Here is a 7,361-nt window from a genome sequence, read left to right as displayed (position 1 = left end):
CTGGGGCTGGTGGGGAAAGAGGCTATTGGAGTTTTAGGAATAAATCACTTTCAGAGGCCGAGGCGGGAGGATTGTTTAAGGCCAGGAGTTGAGACCAGCCTGGGCAACATAAGGAGACCCCGTTTCCAAAAAATATTAGCCTGGCACAGTGGCATGTGCCTGTAGTCCCAGCTACTCAGGAAACTAATGTGTAAGGACTGCACCACTGCACTCCAGCCTGGGCGACAGTGGGACCTTGTCTCTTAAAAAAAAAAAAAAAAAAAAAAAAAAAGACGCCAGGTGCAGTGGCTCATGCCTGTAATCCCAGCACTTTGGGAGGCCAAGATGGATGGATCACTTGAGGTCAGGAGTTCAAGACTGGCCAACATGGTGAAACTGGAGCCCATGGTGAAAACTTGTCTCTACTAAAAATGCAAAAATTAGCCAAGCATGGTGGCGCACGCCTGTAATCCCAGCTACTCTGGAGGCTGAGGCAGGAGAATCGCTTGAACCCAGGAGGTGGAGGTTGCAGTGAGCTGAGATCGTGCCACTGCACTCCAGCCTGGGTGACAGAGTCAGACTCCGTCTCAAAAAAAAGGCAAGGTATGGTGGCTCACACTTGTAATCCCAGCACTTTGGGAGGTGGAGGCAGGAGAATTACTCGAGGCCAGGAGTTCTAGAGCAGCCTGAGTGACATAGTGAGACCGTGTCTAGAAAAAAAAAATTAGCTGGGCATGGTGATGCATGCCTGTGATCCCAGCTACTTGGAGGCTGAGGTGGGAGGATTGCTTGAGGTCAAGGCTGCAGTGAACTTTGACCGCGCCACTGCACTCCATCCTGAGTGACAAAGACCCTGTCACACACACACAAAAGGAACCCAGGATTTCCTGCTTAAATCTAAATCATTGAAAAAGAGACAAGGGACAGATGAGAAAAAAAATGTCAGCTTTATTACTGCTAAAAGCTTGCTGGAGAACGTCACTTATTTGGGAGACAACACAGGCTTGCTGCTGCTGCCCTTGATTACAGGTATCCACCTGTCCTTGGCACAGGTATAAAGCCCAGCCCTCTGTGCTGCAGGGACAGGCAGAACACACACTTCTGGTGGACCAGCTGGCTCCTAAAGAGGAGAGGGGACTAAGTCACGTATGCTTGGTTCTTTCTTCCCAGCTTCTCTCAGGTAAGTCACGTTTCCTCTTCCCCAAGTAGAGAGAGGCCAGGACTATTATTAATAGAAGTCCCATTTTCAGGGAAACATGACGAGTAGGAAATACATATCCCTTCCCTACAGAGAACTCCACCTTCTCAGAATTCTCTCTCAGCAAGACTGAGTGTGTGTGTGTGTGATGAGAGAGATGGAGAGAGATAGACAGAAATAGAGAGAGACAGAGAGAGAGAGAGAGAGTGAGCAGAAAACCCTCCTGCAATCCCTTCCTGACCTCAGCCAGGGGGACTTGGCCATCTCTCTGTGGCCTGTTGGCCATCCTCCACCCCTGTTCTTCCAGCCACAGCTTCCCTGACATTCCTGTACTGGGAACCAACTTCTCTTTTCTTTCGTCTGCCTCCTACTGATGTGAGGTAGGATATGCCAGTTTCCCTCCTTTTATCCTTTATTCCTTCTCATGTGGAAAAGCAACCATGACTTTTAGCCAGTCATAAGGCTATATTTTCTAGCCTTCTTTGCTGCTAGGCATGGCCATGTGGTTAAGTTTTGGCCAGTGAGGTGTAAGCAGAAGTGGTATAAGAGACTCCTTGGAAGTGCACCTGTAGGGAAATGGGATACCCCTTTTTGTCTCTTTCCTGGTGGCTGGAATGTGAACATAAGGGCTGGAGCCTGAGCAGCTATCCTAGACCATGAAGTGGCAGCTGTGCAGTGAAGGCCGTGAAGGAGCAAAATAGGAGCCTGGGTACCTAACAAGTTTGTGGAACCACAATACCAAGACTGTGTTGTTCTCTCCCAACTACTTCGTTTATGTGAGAGAAACACATTTCTTTCTTATTTAAGCCACTGCTCTTTGGAGGTTTCTGTGACTTACAGCCAAACCTAATCCTAATAGAAAATGTGTGTGGGTGTTAGCAGGTTTACAGATGTCTAGATGCAGACACATTTGTGCAAGTTTGTGGAGAAAGTAGGAGTATGAACAGTCATTCACCTGTTGCTTTTCTTTTTTTGAGATGGAATCTCACTCTGTCGCCTAGGCTGGAGTGCAGTGGCACGGTCTCGGCTCACTGCAACCTCCACCTCCCAGATTCAAGCGATTCCCCAGCCTCGGCCTACCGAGTAGCTGGGATTACAGATGTGTGCCACCATGCCCAGCTAATTTTCAGATTTTTAGTAGAGACGTGGTTTCACCTTGTTGGCCAGGCTGGTCTCGAAGTCCTGACCTCACATGATCTGCCCGCCTCCACCTCCCAAAGTGCTGGGATTACAGGCGTGAGCCACCATGCCTGGCTTCACCTGTCTATTAATGTTAACTGAGCATCCATCATGTGCAAGGCATCATGCATGACAGGACCTGTGAGGGAGACAGAGGTGAATCAGAGAGACATTGCCCTCAAGCAGCTTAGAGTCCAGGGCATCGAGCTTGTACACGTGTGAGGCTGGAACTTCCCACAGTGTGTATCTTCTGTTCTGTTACCTTTCCTGAAAAGAACTGGCTCAGCTCGGATTCCTGCCAGGAATGGCTGCTGTTTTATGGGGTTCGGGCCACAACTGAGGATGACTGAAAGCAAAGCAGGCCTGGGAGAAAAATATGGATCACTTGAGATGAGCAGGGCCCACAGATATCAGTGCTGGGGCACCAGTTGAACAGAACTGTTGTCATATAGGTGTGGCTGGGGGCTGGGGATAGAGAAGAGGGAGCAGCATCTGTTCCGGGATGGGAAGCGCATGGTCTCCAGAACATACTGGTCCAGCGTCTGCTCAGAGACGTGCTAACTCCTAAAGGAGAGCTTCCTAAAGTGGGTCAGCAGCATGAGCATCCTGGGGAGCTGATCAGATATGCACATCCAAACTCCAAAGGGAGCGCCATCAATCTGTGTTTTTAGGAGACCTCCAGGTGATTCTGATGGATGCTCAAGTTAGAGAATCCTGGACTTCTGAAGCCAGGTAGCAAGGTGGGGCAAGTCAGTGCATAGAAGGCTACAAATTCCAAATATAGTGTAATCCAAGCACTGAAGCCCCCTCTGAGACAAAAGCTAATTTAACAAACCCCACGAGTAACATGTGATTGAAGACTGGCGAGGCCCTTCTAATTAATATCCATGGTCCATTTGCACAACAGAGGGTACAAAACATAATCTGGATAAACTCAGAAGACGTGCTCATATAAAGACTTGGGAAGTCCCCAAATTCAATCAAGTGAGCAGAGCAAATATTCTGAACCTGAATATGAAGGAACATCTTAATGTGATTGTGTCGTAACATGACTGGGAATCAAAATAAAGATGTGTTAAGTAACAGCAGGGCAGGGGGTCTGCTTACGATGTAAGCCACAGAGCCTGAGTTTGTTAGTGTTTATTCAGCACTGCCCAAAGGATAGAGCTAGGGGTGGCAGAATATGTGCTCCGTGCATCTGGCAGGATGGGAAGACACCTAGAACGGTACAGGTAGATTGTTCCTGGAAGTGCAAACTCTTTAACATGGCAAGCCTTAGCTGTGAGATTTCTCCTTAGAGGATGGTTCTTACCTTTTACTGGCTTATAAACCCAGAGAATCTAATAAAGACTTATCACATACACATACAGTCTTTGATTCAATAATCATGTTGGAATCTCCCAAAGTGCACCTTCTGTCATCTTTCCCCGGAACAGACAAACAAACCAAACCAACTAAAACAACAGCAAAACCTAGCCCATTTCTGGTTCCTGCTTTGGATGGGCTGGAATGGTCTTATGGCATTCAGTCCATAGCGGAGGAAGAATGAAAGCAAGGCAGGCTCATGTGGGGAACACGGCTGACTTAGGCTGAAACTCCTGAAGATTAATAACACTAAGTATGACACAGTCCTGATCACCAAGTATATTAGTTATCTTTTGCTGTATAACTAATTACCCCAAAGTGTAATGACTTAAAACAACAAACCTCCATTATCTCCCTGTTTCTGAGGGTTAGGAATTCAGGAGTGACTAAGCTGGGTGGTTTTGCCTCAGGGTGGTTCATGAGGTTTTGGTCAAGGGGTCTGCCAGGAATGGAAGCTCCACCTCCAAGAAGATTCTCTCTCCTGACTACTGGTAGGATGCCTCAGATCCTCACCATGTGGGCCTTTCTATAGGGCTACTTGAATGGCCTCACCACATGACATCTCTACTATGCATCTAGCTTTCCTGGAATGAGTAATCTAAATGAGGGCAAGGTGGAAGTCACAGTATCTTTTATGACCTAGCCTTGGAAATCAACTACACTCACTTCTGTCCCATGTTATTTATTAAAAACTCAGTGAAGCGCCGGGCGCGGTGGCTCATGCCTGTAATCCCAGCACTTTGGGAGGCCGAGGCGGGTGGATCACGAGGTCAGGAGATTGAGACCATCGTGGCTAACACGGTGAAACCCCGTCTCTACTAAAAATACAAAAAAAAAATTAGCCGGGCGTAGTGGCGGGCGCCTGTAGTCCCAGCTACTCGGGAGGCTGAGGCAGGAGAATGGCGTGAACCCGGGAGACAGAGCTTGCAGTGAGCCGAAATCACGCCACTGCACTCCAGCCTGGGGGACAGAGCAAGACTCCGTCTCAAAAAAAAAAAACAAAAACTCAGTGAAGTCCAGCCTGCACTCAATGGGAGGGGAATTAGAATTAGACTCCAGCTTTTTTTTTTTTTTTTTTTTTTTTGAGACAGAGTCTCACTCTGTTGCTCAGGCTGGAGTATAGTGGCACAATCTTGGCTCACTGCAACCTCTGCCTCCTGACCTCAAGCGATCCTCCCACCTTAGCCTCCTAGAATAGCTGGGACTACAGGTGTGTGTCACCATGCCTGGCTAATTTTTTTATATATATATTTTTTGTGGAGACAGGGTTTTGCCATGTTGCTCTGGCTGTTCTGGAATTCCTGGGCTCAAGTGATCCACCTGCCTCGGCCTCCCAAATGTTGGGATTACAGGCATGAACCACCACACCCACCCAACTCCAGCTTTTTTTTTTTTTTTGAGACAGAGTCCTGCTCTGTCACTCAGGCTGGAGTGCAGTGGCTCAATCTCAGCTCAGCTCTCTGCAACCTCTGCCTCCCGGGTTCAAGTGATTCTCCTGCCTCAGCCTCCCAAGTAGCTGGGATTACAGGCACACACCACCACAGCTGGCTAATTTTTGTATTTTTAGTAGAGACAGAGTTTCACCATGTTGGCCAGTCTGGTCTCGAACTCCTGACCTCAGATGATCCACCTACCTCGGCCTCCCAAAGTGCTGGGATTACAGGCATGAGTCACTGTGCCTGGCCTTTTTTTCTTTTTTTTTTTCTGAGATCGAGTCTTACTCTGTTGCCCAGGCTGGAGTACAGTGGTGCGATCTTGGCTCACTGCAACCTCCACCTCCCAGGTTCAAGCAATCCTCCTGCCTCAGCTTCCCAAGTAGCTAGGATTACAGGTGCATGACCAGCTAATTTTTGTATTTTTAGTAGAGACGGGTTTCGCCATGTTGGCCAGGCTGGTCTTGAACTCTTGATCTCAGATTATCTGCCTGCCTTGGCCTCCCAAAGTGCTGGGATTACAGGTGTGAGCCACCGCGCCTGGCTATGCTTTTGGGGAGCCGATTGTCAAAAAAACTGTGGGCATATTTAAAAGCCATCATACCAAGAAATTTCTAATGACTAAATCAGTTTCTAGGTAGTTTAATAGAAGGAAGGGATTAGGAACATTGCAATCTAGAGAGCTATGTCTGCTGGCAGGGTTTAAGTGTTGGGCTATTGTGAGTTTGACTGACTTGAGTTAGTCTTCCAAATTCTGATTAACTGTAATTGAACTGAATCAAGATCTTGCCCTTCAAAGCTGAGGACCAAAGGACACCGCTAACTTCTTCTTCTTTTTATTTTATTATTATTATTATTATTTTTTCAAGACGGAGTCTCACTCTGTCACCCAGGCTGGAGTGCACTGGCACAATCTCGGCTCACTGCAACTTCTGCTGCCCGGGTTCAAGCGATTCTCCTACCTCAGCCTCCCAAGTAGCTGCGATTTGAGGCGCCTGCCACCGCGCCTGGCTAATTTTTGTAGTTTTCAGCAGAGACGGGGTTTCACCATCTTGGCTAGGTGGTCTTGAACCCCTGACCTCGTGATCCATTCGCCTCAGTCTCCCAAAGTGCTGAGATTACAGGTGTGAGCCACCCCACCCGGCCCTATTTTATTATTTTTAAAATAGAGAAGGGGTCTCCCTATGTTACCCAGGCTGGTCTGGAACTCCTGGACTCAAGTGTTCCTCCCACCTTGACCTTCCAAAGTGCTGGGATTACAGGGGTGAGCCACCGCACCCTGGCCTGCTCACGTGTGAGCTAGTGCAGTCTCTGTCCATACCCTCAACTCCCTCTCTGCTAGCCCTAAGTACACTGTAGGCTCTCGCGTTTTTAGCGTAGCTATACCTATGAATGGGCCAAAGAATCTGAGGGCATCCTACACATTTCAAACGGTGGGAATGGAGACTTCTTTTTCCTCCAGCAGAATCTCCCCTCATGACCGGGGGACTACCAGATCCAGCTCTGCTAAGGGCCTCCACGGACGGAGTCGCCTTCCTCTCCACTCTCAGTGACCGAAATCCATTCTTTCCTGATTCACCCTTGTGTCTACTCCGGGAGCCGCTCAGCGGACACAGTCGTGTTCCCTCAGTGTTTGCTGACTTTGTCAACTGGCCCTCTCTGGAGTAGTTATTTTGTACCTGGTACTACATTCCTGCCTCTACCTCTCCGCAGTGCGCGCGGGGGGGAACTCACGTGCGCAGTCTCCCTATGCGCTGGGAGGGCGTCAGCGGGTTTACAGAAACAATGAAAGACTTAACAATTGCAGCGCGACGAGCGTCCCTTGACTGACAGGGGCCCAGAGGACCTGAACATCACTAGGGGTCTGCCCCAGCGACCGGGCCCTGAAGTCAAGGTTGAGACCCCCGGCCCAGACAGTCAGCGAAGATGAGGGAGGCCGGCCTGGGGCCTGCCGCGCAATGTTCCCAGGATCCACAGGGGCGGGGCGACAGTGTAGGCGCCGCCGCCCAGGCCGTGCCCACCGTGTGCCGCGGCCCGCTCACCGCGATCTCGGTCTAGGAGGCGGCGGGACCCCGCACTTCTTCCTTGCAACAGAGCCCCTTTGGCCTGCGGGTCGAGTTCCATAGGCGCCCGATGGGCTCCGCGCGCTTACAGGACTACAACTCCCGTGATGCCGCGCGCGCCGACCGCTGATTGGCTGTGCAGCG

At 49.6% G+C, this 7,361-nt stretch overlaps 1 long non-coding RNA gene across 1 annotated transcript; it reads right to left on the bottom strand.

Annotated features, from left to right (window-relative positions):
• Positions 1 to 907: 907 nt before the first annotated feature.
• Positions 908 to 7,282, bottom strand: LOC115835965. The gene is made up of 2 exons (XR_004030945.1): positions 6,834 to 7,282; positions 908 to 1,099 (listed from the first exon to the last, which is right to left on the bottom strand). It is a non-coding gene; the product is annotated as an uncharacterized LOC115835965 (long non-coding RNA).
• Between the last annotated feature and the right edge of the window lie 79 nt (positions 7,283 to 7,361).

This window comes from Nomascus leucogenys, chromosome 7b (genome assembly GCF_006542625.1).
Source record: "Nomascus leucogenys isolate Asia chromosome 7b, Asia_NLE_v1, whole genome shotgun sequence".
Taxonomy (NCBI): Eukaryota; Metazoa; Chordata; class Mammalia; order Primates; family Hylobatidae; genus Nomascus; species Nomascus leucogenys.
The sequence above is the reverse complement of the archived record's forward strand: the minus strand, read 5'-3'. Positions and strand labels throughout refer to the sequence as shown.